Source organism: Crocodylus porosus, unplaced genomic scaffold (genome assembly GCF_001723895.1).
Source record: "Crocodylus porosus isolate Cpor-Errol unplaced genomic scaffold, CroPor_comp1, whole genome shotgun sequence".
NCBI lineage: Eukaryota > Metazoa > Chordata > Crocodylia > Crocodylidae > Crocodylus > Crocodylus porosus.
In genome coordinates, this window is record NW_017728886.1 from 206,404,135 (window position 1) to 206,420,601 (window position 16,467).

The following is a 16,467-nucleotide window of genomic DNA, read 5'->3' on the forward strand; positions in this document are numbered from 1 at the left end:
CGGGGGGAGGGGTCGCGCCCTTGCCATTGGTCGGCAGCCGCAGCCAATTGGCGCTGCCGGGAAATTACCGTCAGGGAAAGGAAAGCCCTGTCACGGTGACGTCACAGGCGGAGTGGAACGTTGGGCAGGGGGATGGAATCCCGGGGCGCGGGGAGGTGAGGAACCGCGGGGGGATGAGTGTGTGACCGCGCGCGCGCGTGTCATCTGGGTGGGGGCAGGGGACTTCCCCGGGGACGAAGGGGCAGGGGTCGCGGTGCTGTGCACCGCCTCGGGGGGTGGGGGGAGGAGCTGCGGGAGACGCTGGCAGGAAGGCAAAGCCTCCGGCTCTTTTTTTTTTCCCTCATGGGATCCTAAGAGCTGGGGCTGGCCGGGGCCAGGCCTGTCCCATGCCTATGTCGGATCCCACCCCCGCTTCTGAAGGCGCTGGGCTCTGCTTTTTGTCCGGCCCCCGGGATGCCCTGGGTGAGGGCCTGTCTTCACCACTCTCCCTCCCTCAGGTTTTCCTCCTGCAGCTTTCCTTGCTGGGGTTAGCACAATGGGGCACAAACCTGTTAGGAATATGCGAGAGCTGCTGTGATGATGGGGATACCATGGCTTATTTATGTGTACCCGTATCCCTTTTGTTTGATATAAAAGTAGTTGTATTTGTTATTATACGGTGGGCTGTATTTTCCTGCTGCGATACTTGGCTGAAGTCCCCCAGGCAGCCCTACGCACTCAGATTCCACCTGGGGGGTTGGGGACCCCTTCGTTTGCAGCTAGTTTTGAAGGCAGCTGCAAACACTCTTTTTCTTTTCCCCTTTGTGGCAGGGTTTGAAAGACATGGTTGAAAGTCTTGGGGCTGGTGCCGAGACGTTTCTTTTCAAGCAAAGGTGTCACAGCTCCGTCATGAGGCTGACTCCCAAGTCCCCTGTGTTTGAGGCTGCTTGCTTCCCTTGATGCTGCAAAATATTCAATCCTTCCTACAACAAGCCTCCTCTACAGTTGCTGAGTTGGGTGTCTCTACTGCTGTTTGCATAATGGTCACGAACGAACCCTGCTCTGTAACGACAAATCTAATCCCAAAAACTATTTCTAAATAAAACAGAAATAAAACAAAAAGTCTTTTTACCTCAGTTTAATAACAGACTGCGGTGATGCTGTTGTCTTCCATATGGACTATGACAGGAATTCTAAGTAATTAAAGGAAAAAGTAGAAGCTGCTGCTGTTAGAGTGAGTTGCTAAATCTGTCTCGTATTATCAACTACAACCTACCTAATTAGATAGGAAAAGATTATGTTTTACTATCTTCTCTGAATATGTTAAAAGTTTTAGAAGCTGCCATTTAAGAATTGGGCCTTACTGTGCTAACACTGTATGGAGATATATTAGAAGACAGCCTGATCCCAGTTTGATTTGGAGCAGTCTGAAGGCATTAAGCTCCCAAATTCCAGTGAGTTTTGATGGGAGTTGAGTACCTGACTCCTAGGCCATACTGGGACAGCATCTTTTTAAATATATTTATATAGTGACCAGCACAATGGGGCATAAGCCTGTTAAGAACATGTGAGAGCTGCTGTGATAATGCTGATATCATGGTTTATTTATGTATATCCATATACCTTAGTGGTTTATACATATGTAAAAACCAGTAAGTCAAAGAAGCAGGTTGAATATTGCAGTCTGTAAGCCAAGTTCACATACAGGGCATGTTGCTTCTTTGGGTTTTCCTTGGAAACATGCTCTGAAAGAATGCAAAAATATTACATTTCCCAGAGGACGGAATATTTTTTCCTAAATGATATATATTTCTCTAAAAAGATGTTGTCTTAGAAACTGAGGTCTAAACACTTGAACAGAGAGGCAAAGGTTGAATCATAAAGCTGGAGCAAATCATTGTGTGGCAGCTACATAAAAATAAGTAGGTTGCACATCTGAAAGGAGGGGAAGCAAACAGGCTCTGCATTAAGTTAAGGCAAGCATTGAAAGCATGACAATTTTAGCCATAATTGGTCTTAGGGTGAATTTGTTGCTGCTGGGGTAAACCTAAACCATGTCAAGCATTCATAGCTTTTTAAAAGGCTGAGAAAAGACAGCTTGACTTGTTAGGGATTAACCCATTCCTGTGGGCATGGCCTGAGATCCCTTGTCAGAAAGAGCAGTAACCATACTACCCTTGAAGAATGTCACCCAGCTGAGGCTGGGTTGCAGCAAGGCAGGTCAAAGGTGAGTCTCTTCTCCATTACAGTACTGTCTGTATGAGATCTGACTCTACTGTACTATAATAACCATGGCAACAGCTGGCTTTCTCTCATGCACATGGTAACACGGAAGTACACAACACAGAACTATACAAGCTTATTTGGGGGTCTACTTTTTCAGACTCTTTGAAGGACGTTTTAATTCCTTCCTTAATGTCCTTTTGGGCATTTTAATTCCTTCCTTCATTTTCCTTTAATGTTTATAATACCCACTTTTTGTGGGCAATTCTATGTTTTCCTTCAGAATTACCTTGTTACTAAATGAAAGATTCTATGCTATGTATTCAGAGAAAACTCCCATGGGGTTTTTGCTTATCTGAAGGCTGTGGGACACAGTCATATAAGTACTAATTCCTAGTAGCGTAAAGTTTATTTTTTAAAAAGGGAAGGAAGATTTTTTTTGTTGAACAGATTTCATTAATCTTATTTTTTCTGACTATATTTAAAGTCAAAATGCTTAGCTTTTAACAATTTTAAATATGTTTCAATGGAGGGGAAATGCTCCATTTGGCTTTTTTCTCATATGAAAGAGGGAAGAAGTGAAAGACAGTCAGATTTTTCTGAAAATGAAATTTAAAAACTTAAAATTTTATCAAAAAACTAACAAAAGACAGAAAAAAGGCCAAAATGGAATTTTTGTTCCTAAAAAATCCATTTTGAAAACCTGTTTTATTGGATTTTTTTTTTTACTGGTTCTAGCTTCCAATACTAATTAATCCATTTTTCCTGTGAATTTAACTAAAATCTTATTCTGTGTCCCTGAATCTGACTTACAGTATGATCTCTTTTTACACAAGACTTGTTTAACTTTACTAATGTTAAATTGTGGGAAAAGGGCTGTAGGGAGGAAGGATTCAGTAAGGTCTATTTTTCATTGAATAGGGCTCATTCTCCAGAATGAATCCAGTTGGCTAGTGCTAGACTTTGTATCAGCTTAAATTCATCAAATATGAAAAATCCAGTAAGATTTTACTTAGTTCCAAACGTGTATCCCAACATGTTGGTTGAAAGTGCAAAGCAACATTGTTGACTCGGGGTAGCCTGTTAGCTTGAACACCTCTTCACTTTTCATTTGCTTTTCATACAAGTATACAACACCCAAAACAAGTTGTGTAGAACCTGAAATTATGCCAGCCCGTCCATGAGATTGTTGGCCAGTTTATCATTTAAGGGGGAAAACAGGTTCACTTTAAACTAAAATTTTTGACAAGTTTTCCTCCCATTCCTTATTTTGTATTACAGCCAATTTTGAAGCGAAGGTAGTGTGTCATATGCATTGTCCAGTTTTTATTTTGCTAGTAATTTGAATTGGTTGAGCTGACGTTAAATAGAAGGACAAGCAGCATCTGAAAAATGCAGAAAACACTTAATTGATTCCAGATATAACTGGCCAGGATTTCACTTCCTCTCATTACAGCTTTCTGACCTTGTAGAAATTACCTTGATTGTGTTGTACAAAACAAGGCCTTGATCTTGCAAAAACTACCATGTGTACTACTACTCAGTAGTTTCAGTGAAGTCATGCGAATGAACTTTAGGTATGGGAGCAAGAGTTTCCAGGATAAGGCCCCACATTTGGTGGAGTTTCCCCTTTCACTTTATATAATTTTGGAGCAGAAGCATCACCATACTTAAAGCTGGACCTGGCTTTTCATTTTAAAAGGGATCACAGCTATTTTTTAAAAATCTCTGAGAGGATTAATTTCAAATTCTTATTGTAATTTATGAGCTGTTTGAATTTTGTATGGTATTTTGAAGGGGAACATTTTGAAAATTACCAAAATTTTCCAGTGTCTCTGCTGTTTGCTTTGATGGTAGAAGACTCTGGAAAAGTTAATTATAAGCCTTCCTAACATAGTGTGGCAAAATGAATAAGTAAAAAAGCCTCATAAACAACAACTGTTATTTTCTGTGTCAGCTATTAAGCTCTTCTTCTCTGATCTTGAGTTTCAGCTTGCCTTTTTCAAATCTTTTAAAAACATTTGGTGAAAATCATCTTCTGACTTGTTGACTTGAACACATCCCCTCTTTGTTTCCCTCCCTTCTCTTTTTTCAGAGCCTCAAGAAAAAACTTACCTCATATCTCTTAGGAGGACTAGTATTGGCCTTCCCAGCATTTATGAGCACCTGGATTGGCTAGTCAATGTCAATGATGCCCATAAAAAGTGCCACCAGGTAGAAATAGGCCTTCCCCTGCTCCACTCTCTTCCCTGAGATGATAATTCTTCAGAGCGTCAAGAACTGAGTTTAGGAGATATTTTAAATTACAAATTTAACAAACATAGGGCCACTTGACCAAAATATGATGATGCTTGGCTATATTTTAATTGATTCACTGCTGTCATTAGTTCCCTTTCAACACTTACTTATTGCATTATCCAAAACTTTTGTTATGCCTTAACAAAAGTATTTTAGCTGATATTTAAGAAAATCAAAAGAAATATGCAGAATTAAATGTAGTTTTCAACAACTTTTTTGTAGATCTTTGAATAGGTGTGCATAATCTGTTTAAACATAATTTTAATACACTTTCTAAAAATATATTTTTTCTGTTCTTGTGAAAAGCAAACCTATGCATTGTAAATTGCATGTTTAAAAAATAGCAGAATTGTGCAGAATATTCTGACAGGGAAAATAAAAAAAACATTGGCCGAAATTCATCCCTGGTGTGGCCCTCTAAGTGCAAGTTGAATAAGTTACTATAGCAAAGATTAAACTGATCCATTGTCCTGTAAACCATGCAGAAACATGTGTATTGAATAAGAATGAGCTCTGTGTTCATTGTCTTAAGATACAAAGTAGCGTTCAACAGTTACCACTACTATTATAAAATAAGTAAAATTCTGTTTCCTTACAGCCAATCTTAATGTAGGTACTACTTTCCATACTAAAATGTTGTAGGTTTCATTTTAATTACATAAAATCGTAAGAGAACTTGTGTTCCATTCCTTTAAATTGGCACTCGACAAGGCATTCATACTGATCGTGCTACTTAAGAGCTAAATATGACCTATATCATCGTAAAATTAAACATACAGCCACTCCCACCTTCACAGTCAAAGGATGAAGATGAAGCTGATCAGCCATATAGTTTTATTGTTGATTAACTCAAACACCAGGCAACTTCTGTTCGACTGTTAAGGAAGTAAAAGCAAATATTGTGCACAATTGCTTTTCATATAAAATATGGAAGTGACTTATGCAAATTAGAGTTGGAATTCTAGCTTCTGACAGGTTTTCATGCAGTTTTTCAATGCAACAGAGCTGTACACCTCTTCAGAGATAAGGCTGAAGGTTAGTCATCACTGCACAAAAAAAACAAGAGAGGGATTTCAAAGAGTAAAATCTGTATATGTTCAATATTGTTCTTACTATGCTAGAGAAACGTCATTTGAAAAACAGTAAGAGTGCCTATTGTGGCTGACTACCTATTGTTAAACTACCTTTTAAAAATTAAGTGACAAGAGTAAAATGTTCAATTAAAATGCCCAAAACAATAATTTCAGTGTTTTATTTTGAAAGTGATTATAGTCACCGAATATGTTTCACTTGTAATGATGTGCAATAAATTGTACCTGTAACTTTAGAAGGAAATAAAACATTTTTCACTGTTAATACATATGTCGTACTCTTCGTATATTAATATAGGCTGGTACCAAGTACTTCTGCACAGACTGTATGCTACATATTACCATGAGAGATTGGCGTGGCCTGTTGATTGTAAGAGTGTAAACACTCTTGAATCGGAATGCTTCAAGTTCTAATCTTGGCTTTAACAATGATTTTTCCTGTAACCTTGGAACCAAGCCATGATTTGCAAAGAGGTGTTGAAGACATTAATTCCTCTTCTTTGGGGCTCTCAACTGTAAAACGGAGAAAAGGAGGAATTATTAACCAACCAACTGAAATGATCTGGGTATTTTTCTCTGCTGATTCCTTTCTGTATTTTTTTTATTATGAAAAAGCTTGAAGTATTATGACGACTGACTGAGTATGATGACACCCAGCCAGTTAAAGATTTTCAGAAATACTTTGAATGGGTTTTAAATAACCTGTATAAACCTATAATAAAAAGCAAATCTTTGGTTTCACTTTTCTTGCTATTAACTACCATGCAAGGTATCCAAATCTAGGTATAACATTTATACTGCTGCTCCTAGTTCTAAAAGAAGCTTTGAAAATTACACAGGTAATTTTGGTAGGCAACACCATGCAAGGGTATTCCATGCTCCTGTCCATGCTAGCTCTGGCACTAGAAGCACAAGAACTGCCACTTACTGGGTGAGACCATAGGTCCATCTTACTCAATATCCTATATCACACAGGGTGTATCTACACATGCAATGAATGCAGAAAATCCAGGCACACTGATCTGTATCCAGGCATGCATCTGAACATGTACCTGTCAGGAACAAATTTGCTTCTGACTGGAGCCGTTCAATCCAGAGCTGTTCCTGCCCTGGTTTGCACCCCTGCAGTAGCCAGGAGGAGCTCCAGTCTCCCCTGGGTATCAGCCCTGAGCTGGCAAGATGCACTGGGATCAGGCCTAGGCTCCACGGGGGCAATGATTGGGGCTGGCCCTGATCCTGCAGATAGAAGGGAGCTGCTGTGCAGCCATGGCAACTCCCCCTACCCTGCAGAGATCAGGGCGTAGCCAGACAGCAGTTGTGACCCCCTGCTGCCTGGGCTGACCAGGAGCAAATTGCTCCTGACCAGTGTCTACACATGAGCTTCAGTGCATTAGTTAATGCACTGTTTTTCTAGTACCTGCATGTATTGGTACTAGCAAATGATATATTAAACTAATTTGATGTGAACTAATTGACACACACATGTAGACAGTGACACTTTGCTGTGCATTAAATTAGTCTAATGTGCAATAAAGCATCTTGTGTAGATGCACCCACAGTGGCAGAGTGTGAATACTGAAAGGAAAAATGAACTGAGCATAACCAGGGTTTTATCCCTGTTCCTCTCCCACTTGTCCTCCAGCATTTATGATCTAGGAAGTTCTGATTCAGAGGCTGTACCCCTAACTCCTAAGCAGCAGAGGCACATTAGGTTAGCACCAGGCACAGGATAATATGCTTTCCTGAAAGGCAACAAAGAACAAGCTCTGTTAATTGTCTCAAGATACAAAGTGATACCAGTGTAGCTCTAGTGCTTCTACTTCTGGAGCTAGCATGGAGAATTTGCCCATTGTGCTTTGTTCTGGACAGACAGACCTTCCATGTCCTTGTGTGTTGTGACTACTATGTCCCAAATTAATTTTTTCCAGAAGCTCCAGTGGTTAATAAACTACTATTATGGATGCAGACAATCTTTTCAGCAGCAGAGATTACTATGAAAGCATCAGACTTATCTTCCACTTACTATTTTGACTTCCTATCGGATATCAAGTTCAAGATCTTAGTCCTTATGTTCAGGATGCTCAATGGAGTTCTAAGAGACCAAGTAACCCCCTAAGATGAAGACCACAGTCAACAGTTTTACTCTTCAGACACAGCAGAACTCTAGTAAAAGCAGATAGTGCCTGTATAGAAAAAGAAGACCATTTTCCCAGGTTCCACTTTGGGCCTCTGGAACAGATTCCCATAGGAATCAAAATCCGTTAAAAAAACGCATCACCTTCTATTCCCAAATACAAGATGCATTTCCTTAAACTAGCCTTTTCTAATATGAATACATAACAACACTTGAAAGTGTGCATACGTGTGCGTGCACATACCCATACCCAGACAATATGCTTACTCCTCCTTGAGAAAAGGTAAAAGGACAAACAATGTGTGACAGATGTACAGATTACATGCTAAACAGTTGTTCAACACTCCAGTACTTTAGTAATGACGAGAGGAAAAGAATACAGAATAGCATACAATGATATACTTACAAAATTTACCTATGATACCAAGCTTGGAGCAGTTGCAGATATTCTGGAGAACAGGATAAGAATTCAAAAAGAATCTTAACAAATTCAAGATATGATTTAAAATCAACATGATGAAATTCAATAAAGATTAGTATAAAGTGCTACACTGAAGGAGGAGAAATTAAATGCTCAAATACAAAATTTGAAATAACTGTCTAAACAGAGATACGACTGGGTTTATAGTGGCTCATATAGCGGCCATATTGTAGGCTCATAAACTAAATATGAGCCTACAATATGATCAAATTTCAAAAAAGATAATCTTATTCTGGGATGTATTAATCAGATTGTCATTTGTAGAAACAGAAGTCAATTCTTCTTTATTCGACACTGTCCAGCAGTGTCCAGTTTTTTAGAGACCACCCTTAAAACAGATATAAAGAGAGTGCAGACAAGAGCAACAAAAATAAGAATCTGTGATCTATGAGGAAAGGTTGAAGAAACTGGTGGTTTTTCTTTTGGAAAAGAGGAGACTAAGGAGTGAATATAACAATCCTCCAGTAAATAACAGGTTGTTATAAAAAGGGCTGTGATAAATTGCTTTCCTTGTCCAAGGAAAAGAAAAAATCAACATAATATGCAGTGAAGATGGTTTAAGTTGGATATTCGGGAATGCTTTCTAATTAATAAAACACTGGAACAGGCTGCTTAGGCTGCTTCCATAATCTCCCTTCACCGGAGGTTTTTTAAGAATAGGTTAAATAAGCATATGTCAGGGATGTTCTAGATATACTTGATCCTGCCTTTGTGCAGTGGGCTGGACTGGATAGCCTCTTGAGAGTCTTTCCAGCCTTACATTTCTATGAGTCTATACGGTAGGGATGAAGTGGACTTTAATTCAATGGGAAAAATAAAATAGCCCTGTTTGACAAGTGTGAGGTAACATACTTCACCCTCCTGTGTTCCCTCTCTCATTGCTTGATTCACTTTCAGGGTCTGAGAAGGGCTAGTGAGAAAGTAATCACATCCAACTCTGCTACCACAAGAAAATTTATCTTTCTGTTGATGGGCATTTTATGAAGTTTATTAAAAATACATGGAAAAGCTAGATACGTTTATTTGTTTAAAAAGAAAATTCCTTACTAGGTTTCCGAAGTAACAGTTTTAGTAGGCACACATTGAAAAAACTATCACTTGAAACAGCTAGTTAAAAAAGAAGATTGAGTTATAACCACTTAAGGATGCTATCAATTTATACTTCTTTCTCTAAAAAAGCACTCTATCTGCTCATCAAGATACCAATATGTCACCTATGAGTACAGTTTCTGAGTGCCCCTTGAGTATTTTAAAGAGGAACAATAATGTCAACACCGTGTTCTTCCTCTCTAGTCCATGTAGTCTGTTCTTTGTAATGTCTTTGTTGAAGGAAAGCTGAGTAAAAAAATGGCATTCATTTTTTAAATGGTGAACTCCACAATCAGACTTGCCTTCTGTGGGAGAGTGTTCCATAGTCTAGGTCCAATTCCTGTCAACATTTTCCCTGCCATATATGAGCACCTCTTCTCCTAGTAGCTGAATTTTCCAGCATTTCAATGAAAGCTGTGATGGGAGAGTTAGAAGTGAAGCAGAAGGCAAGGTAGAGATGATCTTTCAGGTAATTCCAGTCTGTAGAAGACTTTGAATATTAGGGCAGAAAGTCCTTGAATTGAAATTTACACTCAGTAGGGAGCTGATGTTAACAAGAAAGCACCAAAATGACCTCCTTAACACAGCCTTAAGAAAATGGATTTAATTTTTTTACCAGTTAGAACTTGTATATGGTATGTGACTTCATTCTTGGGTATAATTAATTGCAGTGATCAAAATGAAGATGAGAAACATAGATGGCTGTAGCTAGGTTTGAGCCTTACACGAAGGTGTGCAATCTATATGAAGGGGAAGTCTAAAATAGAAGAAAGGTCTTTAATTTATTTTTTGATGCTGCTATTTGGGCATTTTGGGCTGCACCTACATGAGATGCTGACTGTGCAGTAGCTCATTACTACTGCACAATAGTGTTGCATCATGGTTCATGGATATGCAAGTACTAAATGATTGCGCGGAAACAACTGCACAGTTAGTGACTCATGTAAACACAGCCCTGGAATAAAACAGGCACATGGGGCACGTGCCTATATTTTAATAATAGTAGTAGAGTTTCTGACTGGTCAACACATAGTGTACAATGGTGTTGGTGCGCAGACATTGTGGTCAACATTCTGCCTAAGAACTGAGTCAGGTGTAGGAAGTATAGCAGCAATATTTTGCTGATAAAGGGATAAACAGCTAAAATAATTTGAAAACCTCTATTGTAGAGGTAATATGTTTCTCTTAAGTGCTTCTTTCTTCATATGTACTGCACCTGATCAGACCAATAACTTATCTAATCTAGTATCCTTTTTATAGTATTAACAGGTACCAAAAAACAATGGTGGCCAATTATAGAATTATCTGCTCTTGAAGAAAGAAACCTCCCCATCTCCTTATGAGGATGCTTTGTGCTCCAGAGCCCGAGACTTTATATCCCTTTAAAACTTTTGTTTAAATCCTCCCCACTGTAATTTTTCCTGAGTACCTTTTCAGTCCTCCCTGGGTTTAGTGTTAACACTTATATGGTTGCTCTCAGATAGGCTTTTAGAAAGGCTGGAGATAGAGCTTTTTGTTTGACATAAAGGATATCCTGCACTTGGGATGGAATAATTGCATGCACAAATACAGACTGGGGAATGATTGGCTAGGCTGTGAAGCAAAGAAGGACCTGGGGGTTCAAATAAACCATAAGCTGAATATAAGCCAACTGTGTGCTCTTATTACAAAAAGAAAAAAAAGACAAAAGCATACCAGGTTGTATTAACAGGAGTGTCTCATACAAATCCAGGGCAGTGATGCTTCTGCTCTGTTCAGCACTCAGGAGGCCCCACTTGGAGTACTGTGCCCAGTTTTGGGCCCCATGCTTTAAGAAAGATGTGGACAGATTGGCGAGTGACAAAATTATTAGGGGCCTGAGAAACAGGATTTATGAGAAAAAGCTGAAAGAAGTAGAACTGTTTAGTCTTAAGAAGACAAGACTGGAGGGTGGGATTTGATAACAATCTTCAAATATCAAGGGGATTATAAAAGGGGACTGAGACGGTCTTTTCTCTGTGGTTGTAGGGGACAGAACTAGGAGCAAAGGCCTCAAACTGCAGCAGAGGAAATTTAGTTTGGAGATTAGGAACGAGTAATGTGAAGGTAGTTAAACATTGGAACAAGCTACCCTGGAAATCTTCAAGAGCGGGTGTCCATATCCCAGCCTTAAGATCCAGTTCAAGATTTGCATGCTGGATTTTGATTTTTGGGGATTACCTGGGAGAAAAGAAAGAGAGTGTTCAAGCAAATAATTTGGGATGACTGAGAGTTGGAAGTCACATCTTCCTACATGTTTAAACCTCCCAAACTAATGACTCTTGCATACTTCCACCATGTCAGACTGTATTTCTATAAATCCACCTTGGTGTTTGCAACTTTGTCTTTTAGCTGGACACCCACGTTTGCCTTGTTTCTTTAGTCACTAGTTAAGTAGATGCATGCAAAGGAGTGTGCTTTGTGAACACTGTTCCTGTAATTTGGTCAGGGAGGCAATAGAGCACCTACCATCCCCTCCAGAACTTTTACCTCTGCTCTGTGAGTGAAGATTACTATAATAGAAATTTAAGAAGGAAAATAGTACATCTCCATAGACTAATTATGTTCCTGATTTTGGATCAAAGTTTCCTAGCAAGGGATACAATGAACTCCTGGCACTCTAGGAAAATTTATAGAACAGGCCGGTGAGTCTTATTGGGAACTGACTGCTCACACTCTAAGGTTGCCTTAGTTCCATAATATACAGCCACTGGCTACTGCTGCTGCCACTGCTTCTCCCAACTGTTCAATAATATGGCCCAAACAAAGCCCTCCAGCTGCTTGGCCCCACACTAGACAGTCAACAGCCAGGTGGCCAGGAGAATCAGAAGTGGCAGCTGGGTCAGAAGCCCTTCTTGCCTCAGACCAGAGCTGGGATCTGGCCTGCCACTGCAAAACTTTGCTGACCACCTCTACCTTTAGTTTAGAAGTTCCCTATTAGAGCTGCAACCTTTTGAGCCAGCTCCAGCTCTTGCCACCCTTGCTGGTTTAAGCTTTTGCCTAGACAGCACTTCCTCTGATTGATTTTCTTTTCATTCCTGGTGCTTCAGGGTGGCTTCCTCACAGCACTGGTGTTTCTGATGCTACCTCATAGCTGATGCCACTGAGTTGTTGGTGCCTTTCTGAGACAAGAAAAACTTATTTCTCACAGGAGTTCATGCATTATAGTAATTGTAGATTATTTCAGTGCATTTTAAGTTGTTTACCTCATCATTTTTCTTAGGTGGTGATTTTTCTTTAGCTCCTCACACATCTCTTGGACCTTGTCACCTCTTGCCACAATGCTTCCATTGCCATGGCATTTATGTTTGAGTGTCAAGTTCCCCATCTAACTTGGGCTTTTTGCGGGGTACCAAATGCCATCTTAAGGTATGGCCCCTGGGACTAAGGTTCTCAGTTTGGAAGGGCCCCCAAACCCATCAGCCAATGTTGAAACATGTACGTGTGCAACGTGTGCCTTCAGATAGGGCACAGGTGTTCGGGGTTGTAAAATGAAGAAAGAACCAAAGTACACAGTGCACAAATGCACCAAAATCCAAATATCTGAAACACCAAATATGCTCATATGTACACTCAGGCACAAGGTGTCATGTGATTAAATGCAGAGTGGCTCCCAATCAACACTGTGCCTAGGCCCTCCAAAATCCTTAAGAAACCCTGCTGGTGCTCTCACTTGAGAAATGGAAGGTATTTTCCATTCCCCCCTCTTTTCTTTTCAATTTAATTGAAGGGATATTCAAAAGTGAAGAGAAGTTTGAGGGGCAGCATTGGGGTCTTTCTTCATTTAGGAAACATTTTCCATAGCTCAGTCAGAAGAATGAAGCACCTGAGATCTCTGGAGACCTCCAAATGACCCTCAAGTCTGAAGCACATGCCAGCCTGGTCTGCTTCAGAGGCATCTGCCTCAACACACAGCTCAGTCATGATTGAAAGAGATGCAGCCTTTACTTTTCACCTTGTCAAGAGAGAAAGAGAGAGGCTTTGAAACAGGAAGACATTAAGGTTTGCAATATCTGTGAACAATGTCACTTGTAGAGGCACCAAGGCCCAACACCACAGCTGAGAAGCCTTCAACAGAGGACACAGAGAGGTGCATGAGGTAAGGTAGGTGGTATCATGAAACCTCCAAATGTGGCTCAGTTCTTGGCAATGCCTGGTGTTGAAGAGACAATTGTATTTGAGTTGTATCTTCCTCAAGCAGATGTGCCTATTTAGTCCCATACAGTTGAGTTCTTTGTACAGGCACTTCTCAAGCACTTAAGATTCCTGGAGTATTTTTAACTGTTGTAGGAAATCAGGCTTAAACCGGTGAGGCCTTGTGGCCTGACTGCATACAACTGATGTTTTGGTTTTGTATACTTCAGTGTTGTACGTTATCATGCTGTCCTCCTCTGAAGTGATGGTGCCTAGACCTGAATATCATATTTCACTAAATCTTCCTTTTAAAACAGATACGAGTTCATCAAAGCCTATGGAATCTGACCTCCCCCATGTATTTTCACGTGATGGGAAGTCATTTGCATTTTACAACACTGACACTTAGAACAGGTCTAAAGGCCCTTCACTGATCTCAACTTCTTAGTTTAGAAATTACATGAACTTTTTCTCTGACAGGTTACTTATGACTTTGTCTGATAGATTTGCTCAGATGTGTACAAAACTCTCCCTTTTTCTGGAATGATACCAGTCTGGTAAAATAAGCAAATTCACTTGTATTCACATCTGACTCCCTGAACTATTACCCCAATGAAATTTTCCAGTCCCTTCTGCTGAATGACAGCGTTCTTTAACCTGCTTAATGATCTTACTTCTCTTGCCAAGTGACTCCTTATTTTTCAAGGATTATGCAGTTCCTCCCCTAAACAGCACAGGTGAATTTGCGTGAGTTACCGCTCTTCTCAATCACTGGTGATTTTGTTAAGATATTACTGTGGGATCCAGCTCCAGCCAGCTTCAGTGCTGCTGCTTCCTTTCTTTTTTATCGAGCTCTATTGTTTCTCTTGATGACTTCGGAGATTATGAGTTTCTCTTTGGTGGCCACCTCAACAGTTTTCAAATGAGCATTATGGGCCTAAACCATTTCTGCAGATGTTGTAACACTCATTCCTTTCATACCTATATCGCCTAGCAGCACAAGCGCAATTGTGTTCTAGTTCAGGATGTGCTGGTCCTGCCTCTGATTGTTGAAATATTTCTCCCAGTTTTCCACTTCCTGTTGTGGATGAGGATTTGGGAAGTGGCCATGACTCTCCAGTTTATAGTAAAGTGCCTTGTACAGTTTCAGTTTCCTCTGCTGCTGGAGAACGTTTGGAGAATCCCATTCAGCTTTGAAGAGCCAGTAAAAACCCAGTTACTGTAACATGCCAGGACCTGAAGTGCTAGAAATCAATGACTTACGGCAGCTGAGGATCTGCCCCAGCACCTTTGTGAAGGGGTGATTCCAATAGCTGTAAAGCAGCTTCTCCTAAAATAGCATTTGACCGAGTTCCCGCATATCTATGCCTCTGGCTTCCCGGACAGTTAGTAAGGAGGTGATATTTTGCACCGCTTCTATATTTCTTCCCTGGTCTCACTCCAGATATTCTGTTACACTCCGAACTTCGTGAACTCTTGTTTTCTGCTAATCAGGAAACTGAAACGAAACGTTCAAGGGGGAACACGAAGGCTCCGCGGCAGTTGTTCTTAGAATGGTTTTTGCCTGCCTCTCCCAGGACGCGGTGCGGCCTCTTTGGAAGCCAGGGAACTTCCAGCCTGACTCTCAAGCATTGCTGAAGAGCTGGGGCAGCTCTTTGATACCTCCCGAGGTACCCACCTCCTCCTCTTCCTTTTTTCAGCCTGTTTACGCTGTGCATTTGTCAACACTTTGCGCAATCAGTTTCAGTTTTCTCTAGAACAGGCAGCTGGTAAGTCAGTGTCCTCTGGTTGTGAGACTTTTACACAAGGCGGGGAAGGTTAAAAATAGAGATATATGATTGTAGCAACCACCAAAAAAATGGCCGAGCTGCTTTCATAGCAGAAACTACTTTACGTTTCTTTTTTTATCCGCTTTTTAGCTACGTTTCAAGTTGCTGGGCTGGGGGTTTTTTCCCAACTTTATGGACAGGAGAAATGCGGGTGCAGGAGCCCACAGCAGTGTGCTGAGCTACCAGCTTTGAAACGCATTTCCCTGCTGAAACCGTGGGACAAAAATCAGCCCTCCCGATTCCCAGGCAGAGATGAGCCTCAGCCCGTAGCTCCTCCCCACCTCCAGCCCTGGAGGGAGCAGCAGCCACCTCCACAAGCTGACCCTTCCCCCTCCTCCCTCCGGCCCTCGGGAAGGGCACTCCATGGATGCCGCGTTCACACAGGAAGAAGAAAGGAGCCCGCATAGGCCCGAGGTGGCCGCACGTTGTCTTCCACAATTCATGCACCCGCTTGGGTTTGTTTTGGTTTGTTGCTTTCTCCTCCAGAAAAAGCCCGAGACTGAATGATTCCCCCCCGCAACGGTTGCAGCAGGCAGCGAGCAGCTCTTGTCACACGGATCAGTGGAGCTTCACTGCCGGGGAGGGGAAGGGAGGGGCAGGGAAAGGAAAAGGGAAGGGAGCTACTGAGGACCTGATGCCCCGGCTCGAGGCTGGCTCCCGGGCGAGCGAGTGGGGGCGCATCCTCGCGGCAGGTTTCGCCGTGGGAGGGACCGACCCGGCAGCAACGAGCCCTCAGCCCAAGTGTCTGGGGATGGGGCTGGAGCGAGGAGCTGGCTCCACACCCCGTGTCTCCTGCCCCAGCCCCGAGGCCGCTTCCGAGTGAACTTCCTGGCCAGATCGCTTCACGAAGTGTCCCCAGGGCACAAGCCGCGCCCACGGGCAGCTTCCCGGGGCACAGGCGCTCGCACCCCGGCGTAAGCGGGAGGGCACCTCATGGGCGCGGGCTGGGAGCTGCCCCCCGCGGCGGGATGCGGGCTGAACCCGGGCGGGATGCGGGAGGCTCCTGGGGGGCCGCCGGGCTGGACGGGGAAGGAAAGGAACGGAAATCGCCGCGGGCGCGGGGCGGGGACTGGGCTCTGCAGGTCCCGGGAGGCGAAAGCCGGGAGGAGGCAGCGGGTTCACAAAGGGCCGCTTCAACCCGCGCGGCTCCGGCCGTGTGCGGCGGCGCCTGGGGCCGGCCCAGCCCGGGGA

At 42.1% G+C, this 16,467-nt stretch overlaps 1 long non-coding RNA gene across 3 annotated transcripts in view; it reads right to left on the reverse strand.

Moving 5' to 3' along the window:
- Positions 1 to 1,095: 1,095 nt before the first annotated feature.
- Positions 1,096 to 16,467, reverse strand: part of LOC109318971 — a 16,765-nt gene continuing 1,393 nt past the window's right edge. The window contains exons 1-2 of one of the 3 annotated variants that reach the window (XR_002103364.1): positions 11,406 to 12,138; positions 1,096 to 6,104 (exon numbers count right to left, since the gene is read on the reverse strand). This is a non-coding gene — a long non-coding RNA (uncharacterized LOC109318971). Of the gene's footprint in view, positions 6,105 to 8,131; positions 10,902 to 11,405; positions 12,139 to 16,467 lie in introns of those variants that run through there. The other 2 variants (XR_002103363.1, XR_002103362.1) reach the window with 2 other exon arrangements.